Below are 16,011 nucleotides of genomic sequence, written 5' to 3'. Positions count from 1 at the left end.
CCAGCAGATGTCTGGGTAGTTTAGGTCCCCCATGACTACCACCTCCTTAGTTTTTATGCTCTCCGAGAGCTGCCTCAGGAGCCCCAAATCTAGTTCTTCCCCTCGGTGTGGGGGTCTGTAGCAGGCCCCTACCACCAAATCCCTTTCTCCTTGACCTCCATGTAACCTAACCCACAATCCTTCTACTTTCTCCTCGTCCGATTCCGTTTTGATAAGGGTTGATGTATATCGCTCATTGACATAGAGCGCCACCCCTCCCCCTCTCTTTTCCACTTTCTGTACAGCTTAAAACCCTCAATGTGTACTGCCCAGTCGTGGGAAGGATCCCACCAGGTTTCTGTTAGCCCTACTAAGTCGTAGGTGTTTTCTGCAAGCAGAAGTGCTAATTCATCCTGCTTGCTCCCCATGCTCCTAGCATTAGTGTATAGGCACTTGAGCCCTGTGACTGGCGCCTTTGTTGCCCCCCAGCTCTGATGCCCAAAGGGTCCCTTATTGCTTATCTGCTCATTGCTTACTCATGGTGTACTGCTGGCCACCCCATGGATTGCAGGTTCCTGATGTTCTCCTTCTTCAGGCTGGGCTGTCCTTGTGGGTGCCACATGGTTTGGTGGTCCACGGCTTCCCCCGCCCTCATCATCCCCTCCCCCCAATGAGCCTAGTTTAAAGACCGCCAGAGGAGATCTGCCAACCTAGAAGAGAACACACACTTACCTTTGGGGGACAGGTGAAGCCCATCCCAACTGAGCATGTCTCTTGTCGTGATGTGCGGGTCATTGTCAAGGAAGCCGAAGCCTGTCTCGAGACACCATTGCCGAAGCCGCCAGTTGGTCTCTCTAATGCAGTTCTCATGTCATCTTCCATGCCCACTCACTGGTAGGACAGAAGAGAATACCACCTGTGCACCTCTTTTATCTATTATGCTATTATCAAACATAGCACCTATTCATATTAACCTAGAAGAGAGATGCATCAAAAAACACTGCCAGCCCTTAAGCATTTAATTCAAAGCACTAGTTCAACAATGAAGTCCCAGTTCATTTAATAATGGCACAGTATTGTTACATCCTTAAGAAGCCACAAGATGCTGCAATTCAAAACCTGACTAGAGAATTGTCAGGCAGCTTTAGTAGCATGGGGCAGACTTAATCTACTCATTAAAGTGGGTGATCTAAGGGACATCTTTTTTATTGTTTTTTTGCAACATTACTGAACAACGATGGGGATTCCACATTTCTGATTAAATTATGCAGGGAGACCAGAGAATAGACGTCTCAGAAAGTATGCATAAATAAATGACTTTTAAATTCTGAAAGGGGGAAGTTTTCTTTCGACAGTTTATGTATCTAGGTCTCAATTTGTTACTTCCATAGTGAATTTGCTTTAAATATTTTCTGAAAGGAACATCTTGCCTTCTCTCTTAGAAGAGTCAGCTTGCAAACTAGGTTCCAAATGGAATGTAAATGAACACAGTTAGCAAAGATTCATTTTAGAAACTCCTCAGCAGTGAGGTGTCCTGTTTCTGTGCCTACCTATTTGAGGACACACTTAGGTGTTAGGGATGCAAAGTGATGTCTACTCTTGGGCATTCTCATGACCTAGGAATCAAGTGGTTCCTTTTGGGGCTCAGTTTAATTCCCCTAATTTTGGGAATATTTTCATCAGCTTGAAGGATGGTGCCAGTCCTCTGGCAATGCCCTTTTCCCTAGCCACACTCCCTGTAGTGAGGGCTTTGGGTATGTGGTGGTGAAGGGCTAACTCTGTCACTAGAAAATCCTTGTGGGCATTTATACACAAGCTCTGAGAGCTGCTGTAATTAGAACACCCAGAGTGTCACATGCATCAGCATCCCCATGCTGCAAAATGGCAGTGGGGGTGCTTTGACTAAAGCTGGTCAAACCCGCTTTAATTAAAATGCCTCCACCACCATTTTTCAGTGCGGGAAGACTAATATACATGACACTGGAGTCTGCTGGAGTGCAGTAATTACTACACTCCGGCACAGACTCAATTAGTCAAGTCTGCTCTGATGCGCTGTAATTACAGTGCATCAAAGCAGCATCAATGCATGTGCATAGGTGCCCTGTATGCACAAAGCAGCATCAGCTGGCCACATGGGCTAGCTTCAAATATAATTTCTGCCACTCTAACCAAGGCCAAAATCTGGTCTGTCTCTGGGACCTTATGCAAAGCCAGATAACTTTAAAAAAAAAATTTGGGTTAAAAGAAAAGAGGGAGTTTGCTTTTATCTAAACTTTCCTGTCATTTGAGTAAGACACACTTGAAAAGCAGTAAGTTTGTGCTGTTAAATCATCATCTAGATAATAGACATACACATATAAAGAAAATGTGAGATATTTATTAGGGCTGTGTGAAATGTTGCTGGCCTTTTCATTTTGACACTTTTTCAATAGATTTCAAGGTTGAAACAGCAAAATCAAAGTGAAACAAAGACTGTCGAAATAGCCTCGAAACAAAATTAGTCAAAACATTTCAACCATAGCACTGGGGATGGGAAGTCAGTCCAGCTGGGCTGACTCCCCATCTCCAGTGCTAGATCATGCCAGGGGCAGGAGTCAGACCAGCTGAGCTGACTCTCCATTCCCGGCGCTAATCACACTGGGGGTGGGAAGTCAGCCCAGCTGGGTTGACTTTCCATCCCTGATGCTAGATTGCTAGTTGGGCTGACTCCTGCCCCGGCACGATCTAGTGTGGGGGGTGGGGAGTCGCACCAGCTGGGCTGACTTCCTGGCCCCAGCAAAACATTGAAACAGCTTTAGAACAGCCTTTCTGTTTTGACGGAATGGAATGGAACAGCTGTTTCAAATCAAAATGAAATTCAGAATGGAACACTGTTCCCTCGAACCATCAAAACTCAAGGCAAAACAGAACAGTGCTGTTTTGCACAGCCCTAATATTTATTATCTTTCTAAATGATGGGGAAAATAAACAGGGCCATTTCCAGTTTAGTGACCATATGTCACAAAGATAAAAGAAAATTAGGAAGCTCTGCAGAAGTAATTTGTCCTGAACTTCGTACTATAATAGAATTTTAAACACAAGTGGAAACATTTCCCACCAGTACCAACCCCTCACCCCCCAAAAAACACCCCAAACAAGCCCCTTTTACATAAGCATTTCTTAAGTACTTGCTTGATCTGCTAATATATTGCATATTTGTCTGTAAAGATAAATAAAATCACAATAGCATTATACTTGTCATAACATAATACTAGAATTGGAAATGCCATCACCCTGAAAAACATGATCCAATTCACACAGCACTCAGAGGTCACATAATAAAAGAAGTTAGAAACTGGAGCCAATTAAAAAAATGGATGAGATTATTTCAACACACAAGAACAAGGAAAAGAAGCAGTGAAAAATATTACCTGACAGAAACCAAAAGCAACACACAGAGAAAAAAGGAGCAAAAATACAGGAAACTTTAGCATATTCTGTTGCATGAGTATTGATTACTAGGATTGTTTAGTACAAACTGATATTCTTTTTTCACTACTGGATGAGATCAAAGTAGACTCCAATATTTATTCTTGTTATATTGCAGAGATTTAAAATGGCATGGTGACAGTCAACAGAGGGTGCAGTTACACATGGTCTAACAACTATTTTTTCTTAGAGTATTACCACTGTTTCATAGATTCATAGATTGTATGGCCAGAAGGGACTTCAGAAGATCATCCGGTTCAGCCCCCTGCACCAAGCAGGAAAGATAACTGGGGTCAGGTGATCCCAGCAAGATGGGGTCGGGTGATCCCAGCAAGATCTAGTCTCATCTTGAAGATTTCCAGGGTAGGTGATTGCACCACCTCTGGAGGGAGCTTATTCCACAGTCTGGACACTCTGACTGTGAAGAAGTTTTCCCTAATGTTGACCCTGAATCAATCTTCCAGGAGTTTGTGGCCATTACTCCTGGTTTTCCCTCGGGTGGCCTGGTGAACAGTTGCTCACCGAGCCCTTGATGTACTCCTCAGTGTAGTGGTAAGCTGCTACCAGGTCCCCTCTCAGCCTTCTTTTTCTCAGGCTGAAGAGTCCCAGATCCTTCAGCCTTTCGTTGTATGGCTTTCCATGTAAGACTCTGATCATACGGACTCTCTCAAACTTGTCCATGTCCTTGCTGAAGTGTGGTGCCCAGAACTGGATGCAGTACTCCAGCTGTGGTCTCACCAGTGCTGAGTAGAGCGGAAGAATCACCTCTTTGGTTTTGCTGGAGATGCATCAATTGATGCATGCCAGAGTATTATTTCCCCTACTGGCTACAGCATTGCACTGCTGGCTCATATTCGTATGGTGGTCTATTATTACCCTCAGGTCCCTTTCATTCGTGGTGCTAGACAGTTTGGTGCTACTAAGCCCTGGGGGTTGCTCCTCCCGCAATGGAGCACTTTACATTTCTTGACATTGAACTTCATCAGATTCTGATCTGCCCAACTTGCTAGCCTATCTAGGTCCACCTGTATCTGTAGCCTATCTTCATGCATGACCACGCTTCCCCATAACTTGGTGTCGTCTGTGAACTTGAACAGTGAGCTCTTCACCCCCACATCCAAATCATTAATAAAGATGTTGAAAAGCACTGGACTGAGCACCAACCCCTGCAAGACACTGCTGCCCACTTCTCACCAGGATGACACAGATCCATTTACTGTGACTCTCTGGGTTCTATCCTGTAGCCAGTTTCTCACCCACCTGACTGGCTTGGAGTTAAGCCCACAATCCTCCAATTTTCTTGTGAGGGCATTGTGGGATACTAGATCAAAGGCCTTGTGGAAGTCAAGGTATACCATGTCAACCTGCTTTCTTGTGTCCAGATGGTGAGTTACCTGGTAATAGAAGGAGATGAGGTTGGTAAGGCAAGACCTGCCTGCGATGAAGCCATGCTGGCTGTCATTCAGAATCTTACCTTCTGCAAGCTTATCACAGATAGATTCCTTGATGAACTTTTCTAGAATTTTCCCTTGGATGGAAGTTAGGGTGATTGACCTATAGTTATCTGGGTCCTCATTCTTGCTTTTCTTGTGGATGGGCACAACACTGGCCCTCTTCCAGTCCTCAGTGACTTTTCCAGAGCACCATGAGTTATGGAAAAGTTTTGCCAGGGGTTCCACAATGACTTTGGCCAGTTTCCTCAGCTCTCTTGGATGAAGATCATCCAGTCCCGCTGACTTGTATATGTCTAATCTTTTTAATTGGTCATACACCAATTCTATGGCAATAGTAGGAAGGTGATTATTCCTACTGTGCTCATCCTCTACTCTACCTGGAGTGGTTTTTCCCTTGGTCTGGTGAAAGACCGAGGTGAAGTAGTCATCAGGAATTCAGTTTTCTCCTGGGTACCAGTAAACAGCTTTCCTGAGTTGTTGAGCAATGGCCCCACAATCCCATTTGCTTTCTTCCTGTTCCCTATGTATCTAAAGAAGGACTTATGTTGTCCTTGATTCCTGTTGCTAATCTAAGTTCGGTCATTGCTTCAGCCTGTCTTATCTGTTCCCTGCAAATGTGGTCCATCATGGAATAGTCCTCCTGAGGGCGCGCCCCAAGCTTTCATTGTTTACGAGCCTCTTTCTTCTTTCTTAAGAGGACCGTGATTTCCCTGTTTAGACAAGAGGGCTTCCCAGCCCTTCTGTTACCTTTTCTCTGCATGGGAATGGACTTCCTTTGTGCTTCAAGGACCGTATCCTTAAGAAACAACCACTCTTCATGCACACCTTTCACCTTTGGTCCCTGGTCCTGCAGTACTTGCCCTACCAGTGACCTAAACTTGTTGAAATTTGCATTTTTGAAGTCCAAGACTTCAGTCCTGCTATCTGATTTGTTTGCCTTACATTGGACAGTGAACATGATGGTTTCATGGTCGCTGTTGCCAAGACTTCCCTCTATATTTAAGTTGGTCACCAAGTTGTCTCCTTTGGCCAGAACCAAGTCTAGCAGAACATCACCTTTGGTTGGCTCATGCACCTCCTGAGTCAGGAACTGCTCCTTGACAAAGGTCAGGAAGGATCGCGACTGATCCACCTTGGCTAATCCACATCACACCGGGGGTGCGGAGTCAGTCCAGCTGGACTCATTCCCCATCCCCAGTGCTAGATCATGCCAGGGGCAGGAGTCAGACCAACTGCATGTGACACTCTAGGTGTTCTGATTAGAGCAGCTCTCAGAGCACCACAGGGATGCTGATGCATCTCTGCAGGCACTACCCCCTTGCCCTTGTTCCTCTTTAGCCTGGCACCAGTGGGAGCATGCCCAAAAAAGAAGTACCCCCTCACTCCAAAGTCCCTGTTTCCCAGAAGCAGAGGCAGGCCACCCTGGACCAGTGGGGGAAAGGCCGACAGAAAGCAGGGCAGGTTGCAAATGTCAGTGAGATCACCCAGACCATTGGGGAGATGCTTGCTGTAGATGGCCAGCCCTTCTCCTTAGTTGAGCGGTCAGGGATCAGGCAGCTCATGACACTCATAGCCCCATCATACCAAGTACTGGCACGCACCACCTTCAGCACGACGAAGCATGCAGGGAGTACTTGAGGGAGGAGCTGCACAAGGCAGGTCCGCAGATGGCTTTACACTTGACCTTGGACATCTGGAGCAGCCGGGGTGGAGATCATGCATACTTCTCCCTTACACGGCACTGGTGCGACCATTCAGGCCATCAGTGGGCTCTCCTTCAAGCTGAGATGAAGGATGAGTCCCACACGGCAACCAAGATCATGGGGACCATGAACCTATTGGTGCAGGGGTGCAGGGCTTGTTGGGTAGGGTGAGCTCACCCACCTTACTGTCCTTTCATCCAACCTGTACTTTCTTAGCTTGCTTGTGAGAATGTTGTGGGAGAACATATGATAAGCCTGGCTAAAGTCAAGGTATACCACATCCACTGATCTCCCTGTATCCACAGAGTCAGTCATCTCATCATAGAAGGCAATCAGGTTGGACAAGCCTGACTTGCCCTTGCTGAATCCATGCTAACTGTTCCTAATCACCTTCTTCTCCTCCAAGTACTTAGAAATGGATTACTTGAGGACCTGCTCCATGATTTTTCCAGAGACTGAGGTGATACTGATCATTTTGTAGTTCCTTAGATCTTCATCCTATCTTTTCTTAAAGATGGGTACTGTATTTGACCTTTTCTAATCATCCATGACCTCTCCAGGCCACCACAAATTTTCAAAGATAACGGCCAGTGGCTCTGCAATCACATTAGCCAACTTCCTCAGCACCCTCAGGTGCATCACTTCTGGATCCATCAATTTGAATACATCCAGCTTTTCTAAATAGCCCCTAACCTGTTCTTTTGCCATTGTTGGCTGCTCACCTTGCCCCCAAACTGTGCTGCCAAGTGCAGTAGTCTTGGAGCTGACCTTGCCTGTGAGGACTGAGGTAAAAAGGCATTGAGCACGTCAGCTTTTTCTGCATCATCTGTCACTAGGTTGCCTCCTCCATTCAGTAAGGGACCCAGACATTCCCTGATCTTCCTCTTGTTGCTGATATACTTGTAGCAACCCTTCATGTCCCTTGCTAACTACAACTCTGAATGAACTTTGGCCTTCCTGGTTTCATCCCTGCATGCCTAAGTAATACTTTTATACTTCTCCCTAGTCATTTGTTCAAGTTTCCATTTCTTGTAAGCTTCCTTCTTGTGTGTTATCTCACTGCGGAGTTCCCTGCCAAACTGGTCTTCTGCTATACTTGTTAGTTGGAGTATCCTGCCCATCAATTCCCCAAGTGAGTCAAAGTCTGCTTTTCTGAAATCTAGGGTCCTTTACTCTGCTGCTCTCCTTCCTTCCTTTCATTAGGATCCAGAACTGAGACTTTGATCCATATATTCCAGTGCCAGAAAGGACCACTACAAACATCTAGACTAAGCCCCTCCATTCCACAAACACAATGATACAGCGTACAGGGAGTCACTGATAAATGCTGGAACAACACTTTTTTTTAGCGTCCATTTCTTTCCTTAAATACTAAAAAAAAAATTAAGTAATGGTAAGTCCATTCTCTGTACTTGTAAGCAGTCCTGATGTTTAATTTCCCTCACTGATATAAAATTGTATCTTATTTTAGTGTTGAGGTTCTCTTACTTCAAATTTCACCATTGTCAGCAAGGATGAAAAGCCTCACATTTTCACACTTACTTTCTATATGTCAATACCTATATCCCACAGCAATTTCCTCTCTCAATCTTCTCTGTGTTGAGCAGAATAATTTAAGAACCTTGTCCAGCTCATCATAAGGATTATTTTCTAACCCCTGGATCATTTTGGTCTCCCTCCATACGTTTCTCTCAAGTATTTCCACATCCTTCTCAAAGAGTGGGCACCAGCACAGAGATGATGTTCTAGTAATTGTTTTGGCAATGCTGTGTACTGAGGCAAGATCACTTCCCTGATTAATATTTCCCTTTTTATACATCTCAGGATTTCATTACCTCAGTTCCCCTAAACCATGGCAACGAGTGCTCATTCTGAGGTGATTATATATGATGATTGCTAAGTGCCCTATCCTGTAAGTGTAACCTGAATTCTTTGTTCCCAAATGTACTACCCTGCATTTAGATATATTAAAATGCATCCAATTTTATTGTGGCCATTTAAACCAAGTCATCCAGATTACTCTGTAAAAGTAGCTAGTCACCCTCATTATTTGCCATCCAACCAATCATTTTTGTTATTAGAACACCTTATCAAAGGAGAATCTATACTATATTCTAGATAATTTATAAAAATATTAAATCATGTCAGAACAAAAAGTGATCTTTGGGGTACCTGCTTCAAAACAGTTCTGCATATAGGTATGTTTCCATTAAAACTTCATTGGGAGATTTCACAGAGCCCTGCTTTTTAATTTTTGTAATATGTGCCCTTGTAGTTCATAGTATAAAATCTTTTAAATCAAAATTGTATGTGGTATGGGAAAGACCAGGTATGTCATATCAACAAATAAGCACTTGGTTAAAAAAGGCAAGAAACCAACTTTGTGAAACCATGCTAACATTAATTATATGTAAGATTCAAAGGGCTAAATCCTGCTTCAATTTAGATGGCTAAATGAAATGTACAGCTATATATATATAACTGCAAGAAAACAGACTTGCCTTGTGTGTGTATATGCTGGAAGGAAGGAGAAGGAGGAGCCTTCCATGTGTTAGCCTAATATCCAGGACACTAGGTATTATTTAGACCTCCTCTTGAAGCTGACCTACTGGACTTTGTGTTTAGGACTCATTGGATAGACAGCATTGAGGAACTTTCTTTCCTAGTGGCAACTAGAACCTAGGACACCTTCCAAAGCAAGGGAGTATCCATCTCACAGAGCCACACAACTTCTGCCTTTTTCTCTTCCCCCATTCCATACACCCCCCCACCTTGATGCCCTCTCTCTCTCTCTCTCTCTCTCTCTCTCTCTCTCTCTCTCTCTCTCTCTCTCTCTCTCTCTCTCTCTCTCTCTGTTACCAAGATTTAAGAGGATGAATAAAGAAGGGCCTGGAAAATCCCTAACCCATGGGTGTAAGGGTTAGAGCACTTTGCTGGGAAGCAGGAGCTGCAGCTTTAAGATCCTTCTGGATGAAAGGGGTGCTAAAACCTGGATCTCCTTCTCCCTGGGTAAGTGTCTAAACAAACAAAGCTATTGGGATGAAAAACAGGAGGGCTGTCCTCCTCCTCTTTCATCTAACACCAGTTAGCCATGTGGTTTTCTCTGTCTAGTTTTGGAACTTATCTGGGTAAGCACATGCCACTGCATACTTGCTGGACTGGAATGCATCCTTACTGAGTATGGATGGTAGGTATGTGCATACTCATGTGTGCAGAGCTGAATTGCAAACTGCCTAAGTGACAAAATCTGCAGTTATGTGACTGCATGTGTTTCATTTAGGTAGTAGAGTGAAGTAGGATCTAGCCCACAGTCCTTATTTGATAAAAATCCAAATTAACTATTCAACTATTTTACCTGTTTGAGTTCAGACTAATTTATTTGTGGTTCCATGACTTATCCTTTTTATCATATTTAAGCAGCGGGACAACATATACAGTCCTATGGTCCCTTACAATTCCTCCAGTTGCCAAGATTTGCTAAGTACCAGCATTAGTGATTTAAAGTGGCTTTGAGCTGGTTCCTTTAAGACTATTGAGTAAAAGGATGAAATTACAAGTTACACTTAGACCATGCAAAATTGATGGAAAGTTAAGCTATGGTAAAGTTAGAAAGTGCTGAGTGCTGTAAGCAGTTGCATGTTAAGGGTTAACACTATTTGATGCCTACACAGCTCTGACTTGCCAGTAGAGGGCTGGTGGGCAGGGGCCTGGCTAGGAACCAGGATACCTGAGCTTTGTTCCTGCTTTAGGTTGGGGAGGGAAGCTGGAAGTGGTGCATTCTGGGATGCTGGAGGACTGCAAATTGTTAGCTTTTATCCATGGAGCAGGGTGAAGTTACTGTAATATGAGCTGGGTAGCATGGCTCAGGAGTAACCCTTATCTGAAGTGGCATAATTTTGAGACTCTCAGAGGACACTTAACACAAGTTAATGAACTTTAACATGTGGACACTCATGTTTTAAGTGCCCTTAGGATGGTCTAAGTGTAAAGTGGAACTTAACCCCAAGTTATTGAATTAGTTGTTATTGAAAAGTTTCATTTTAACTGATGCCACGTCACAACGTTTTTATAAAGACAGTAAATTCTATTTTAGCAACATTTGTGGGATGTATAAATTTATCTGATATTCAAGGTATATAACAGAAATATCCATTGAATGGTTTTACCTTTCCTACATAACTGTTTACAGTCTTACCCTCTGTATCCAGTAATAAGCCTAAATTTGACCTATCCTTTTTCTTGTTCTTGTGATTTAAAAAAACCCAACAACTTTAATTTAATTATTCATTGATATTTCATGATTACTTTGGCTTCTCTTATAAATATCCAATTTAGAGGGGGTGCTGCAGCTGGTGTATGTGTGACCCCTTCCTACAACCACAATACCCTGAGCCCACATACTGCCACTACAGGAGCAGTAGCCAGAGTACAGTGAGCCCATGCTATGGCATCTAAAACTCTAACCATCCCCTCAACCCCTGCTTTTTGGCACTTGGCACAACATTTCCTCTTCCTCAGCTCCCCCACCTCCCCACACCTCTCTGTCCAGGGCACCAAAATAGTTGGCTATACCTCTGAAAATTTATGCTCTCTCTCATTTAAACCAACAACTGGTTCAAGCTTTGGAAAATTTGCTCTTTAAACTTACAGTTTTACAAAAGCTCAAGAAGTGTGTAAGACCACACTAAATTAGTAATTTCCTTTTCAGGTGTACTTGGTCTAATGCAAAAAGTTATTAGGTCAGATATGGGTTAGATGTAATTTGGATTATGATAATGAAAAAAAGACAAACTTTGTCTAAATTTTTTTTTGAAGATCAGTCATACAGGTTATTTAAGGAGGACACACATAAAGGACTGTGAATACAACATTACCAATTATAGGTGATTTTCTCTAGTTACAGCCTATTCACTTTGGGGAGTATTACATTTCTAAGGAAACATCTTTTTGCTTATCTGATCTTTTAAAGTCTCTTTTGGTTTGGATTTAGGAGCCTAAAGAACTAAATGAAATAACTGTTCTTTGAAGCTGCGCTTATCTTTTTTTAATAGTTCCTTCTAGAACTCCTTTATATTCACCTCTCAGTAGTCACCTTCTGATCTTAACAAAAGGACATTCAAACTAACTCCTACTTATGGCTTTAGTCAAGAGCTAATTTTTGTTCAGTGGTGTCAAAGGCTGCACACTTAACAGCTGTAGTATATTCTACAACTATATTCAGTTCAGTTTAGTTATTACATTTAGCAAATATAATAGTCACATCTTTATTAACATAATAAATACTTTGTTAAACAATATGGTGTTCTTGTTCTGCTGTTTTACATGACCTGTACATTTGCAAAAATGTCTTTTAGCATCACTTGGTTACAACTTAATTTTATGGGATCTTAAATGGTCATTAAATGAGTGAGACGACTAATCACCCTCCATAAAATCCATTTAATTTGCGGTTAACTTCTGATATTGTTTTAGACATAACTTCAGTTGCTAAATGTTTTCACTTAATAATGAATCAGGGTTGAATAACTAATAATGAAGACACAAAAGCAATGGCCTTCTGGCTCCATTCCATTCACATAGCATGCTTTAACTCAGCAGCTTTATTGGTGGATAAATATTAGCAGCTGATGCTCGGATGCTGATGTCATGAACTCCCTTCATGCCCTACATTCCTATGATTCTGTGTTCCTTACTAAGGGAAGACAACAGTCTTTCTGATAGGCACAGGAGATATTTTATTGAGGAATCTATGTGAATTAGTCCTGCCACTTTTCATGCTGCTGACTCAAGGTAAATTAAGCACTATGTAGACAGCAGTCATTTGTCATTATGATTGTATTTAGTCTAATTTGATCGCTAGTTTTCTCTTTGTCATTCCAATTGCCATTCCAGCTGAACTTAAAGGTGAATATTGTATCTAAAAAAACAACCAGCTTATGCAGCAGCCTATCATCCCCAGCTGCTGCTTTCCCTGACACAGCATTGGGGGAGTGGCAATTTAAGATAATCCTCCAATAATTAGATTTCATACGTGGACGTTTATAATAAATGTATACTTTTCCATTTATGGAATTGAATAACTGGGGGGGGAGGGGATCATCTTAAATTCAAAATCATCTTGGACTTGGGTAAATATGGTAACTCTTGTCTACTATACAACAAAATTCATTTTTTACTGCTGTTTGATTCTAAGATACCACTACTGATGTCTGTCAGTAAAGATGCTAATCATGAAAGGTCAAATACAAATAATCATAAAAAAACCTTTATTCACATTGGGAACAGTTCACCAATACCTAAAGGGGTTCCCAATCTTTCTCAGAAATGGTAAAACTAAGGGCCTTCATTTGCCATGCTGCAAGGTGGAAGATTGGGTATCAGCGTGGTGGAAGTTGATCACAGGCCCCCTGCCCTCGTGTTGACCACCATCAATAGCTATGTAGACAGCTGCCAGAGCAAGTTTGTGTTTGTGGCAGTACCACTGATACTAGATGACAGATCTTGCAATCAATACCATCTTGCTTAATCAGTAAAAAGAAGGCAGCTTCTCTGGGGACTCTTATGGCTGTTCCTTTGCCCCAGTCACCCTCATGCTCTGAGAAACACACTCTGCTGCAGGCAGGCGGGGTATGTGGGGCCATACTTTTTAGCCCAACTCATCCCCCTGCTCCTCTCATGCTGCCAGGATTGGCTCCTGAGTCAGTTACGACTGAGTGTCACTGATGTGACTGGGCTGAGGCCCCTTGGGTTGCCCCTCCCTGCTCCTAGGTCTTATGTGGCCTGTTACCAAACCCTGCTGTCCCTTTGACCCCCTCAGCACCCATCATGTATTGTGTGTGTAACCTGGCACCTCATCCCTGCTGCCAGATGTCCCTGGGCACTGTCCATTTTGGTCCTGGGGTTGGAATTCAGGGTGCATTCCTCTGGTGTAACTATGAATAGAAATTGGGCTATGAATATAAATTACCCACAGTTACCTGAAGCCACGGTTACCTGAAGCCACATGTCACACTGTCTATAAGCATGCATAGGGCCAGGTAGAGCTAGGGCAGCACTTGTTGCTGCTGGATTGAAGGTGTGAATATGGTATGATATGATAGTATACAATTAATATCACATTGATTACTTATATGATTATAAGGTTTATATTATAATATTTATACAATATTTCTCTTTTTAACGCAATACTGTTAAATTCTGAAAAGTTATGGAGAGGTGCCTACCTAGAGGCTAAAAAAGTTGGTGTAAAAGAATCACATATCCAGCAATGTGGTAGAAATTGCAAAGGCATGAATTAGTTAACTGGAACTTGGCCAAGATACTACAATGAACATTCATCTTCCTATGAGTAGTGCAATTTGAAAACAATATAAAAATATATATAAAAATATTTTTTCCCATTAGAGATTCCTTACAGAATTACCTATTGCCACAAATGTTATCACTCACTTCACTATCTTGAAATGTGCAAAAAAATAGTATGACCCATTAATCATAATCCAATATGAGACATTAAGATCTTTTAGAAAGATAAAACGTAGTTTGTTTTCTTTTTTGTTTTTTGTTAACAATCAGAAATAGAAGATGAAGCTACTTGTATGGAAATCACTCCTAAAGATAATATTTTTATTGAAACGAACCTTTGGACTTCACAGTTATTGAAATATTAGAATATGTAATAGCAATATCAGTAGCAGAACTGCATAAAGCAAATCAGGGCCCAGCATCCTACAGCCTGTGGGCTGGATCTGGCCCAGAGGACCACTGGATGTTATTTATTTAGTAAAATGTGTTGTATAAAAGTGTAGCCATCTGATCCTCAGGATGGATTTAATGAAACCCCTATAGTCTATACATAGTTGACTGACAAAACAACTACCATGATGACAGCAACTTGAGTATAACAAAAAAAGCTTATCTACAAAACCACTGTTAGCTGCATTCTCACCCTTTTTGAAATATGCCTTGAAGGATACTGCATTGACTCATGGAGGCCGGTATAATATCTAGAATGGAAGCATTTCTATCTTTGAAGAAGAAATTGTAGTAGGGCTTGATATGAGTTAATATTTAATTCGTTTATCCAGTTGTGTGACTAAAACAATTTTTTTTGTAGAAGTACTCAACCTTCCCTCAACCACTGAAAGGAAACGAAAGGAAAGGGAAGGAGAGGAAAGGAAAAGAAAGGAAAGGAAGCTTTTAACTGTTTACATAGCTATCTCAAGGACCTATACCCTAGTATTTTAAACTAAGAAATTTAAGAGAAAGGAAAAATAAGAAGCCTGGAGAAAGATCTTTCCCACATTTTCAAACATATACCTTACATTTATGCATCACTTGCCTATACCTGATCTTGCAAACAATAGAATCACCAAATATACTTGCATACCAGGCATATACCTTTCCCTCCAAAATCAGCCCTCCAAAAGGATGTGTATCTTTAATGGTGAAGGTGGTTTTCTTCACTGGAATAGAAGCAGAGTAGATGAGAGCAAGCAGACACCATGGTTCATGGCAATCAAAAAGGTTTCTGCTTCTCTTTGCGGCTGCAAAGAACAGGAGCAGAATCCAGTGCTAACAGTCTCACAAATGCTGGTAATACAGTAGCTCTTGCCTGAAGAGTCACTGAGCTGGATGAGGATGAGTGAGCTGCTTCATGCAGGCTGCAGTATTTTGCGAGATTTGTGGTGTGGAAAGTACACTCAATTATTTACAGGAATTATATAAAGAACTATTTGAATTGAAGAAACATAGAAGTAATAGTCTTGCAACTGCCCTTGCAAAAGTCTGGGGCCTAACCTTGTTGCTGCCCAGGGGTGGATTCAGGGGGGGTGTAGTGGTGCAGTTACACCCCACCTTTGATTCCTGTGTAACAGACTGTCAATGTGGGCTCACCAGATTGACTTGAGATACTTACCCTGTAGCAAAACCCCGTGTTTCTTTCGTTTTTTTTTAATGCATTCCCTCCCCTTTCCCCAACCATTTCTGACTTTTTCTCTCCCTCTCTATTCCCTATAGATAAGTATAAGTGAGCTCAGACTTAGGATAATCTTTAAACATTTTTATTTTGGTAGCAAGTTTTTGGTTTTGGATATCCACTGTTTTATATTGTATTATTTTTAGGTTTGTATTGATTCTTACTGTTGTATATTGTGTTATTATTATTTTCATATTGATTTTTATTGTTTCATATGGATATTGTATGGTTTAGGCCTGTGTTTGTAAGTGAACCAAAGTCATGTCAAGTTTCCATTTTATATGTCACATCTCCATCTTCTGTTCTCTGCCTTGGCATCCCATGTTGCAACTGTATGAGTCACATACCCCTCCCATGTAAATTGGTTCCCCGATGAATGAGTGTGATTGGGAATGATTGAAATACAATGGTAGCAGGCCTCTACTGAATG

The sequence above is a fragment of the Alligator sinensis genome, unplaced genomic scaffold, assembly GCF_000455745.1.
Source record: "Alligator sinensis unplaced genomic scaffold, ASM45574v1 scaffold597_1, whole genome shotgun sequence".
Classification (NCBI taxonomy): domain Eukaryota; kingdom Metazoa; phylum Chordata; order Crocodylia; family Alligatoridae; genus Alligator; species Alligator sinensis.
The sequence above is the reverse complement of the archived record's forward strand: the minus strand, read 5'-3'. Positions refer to the sequence as shown.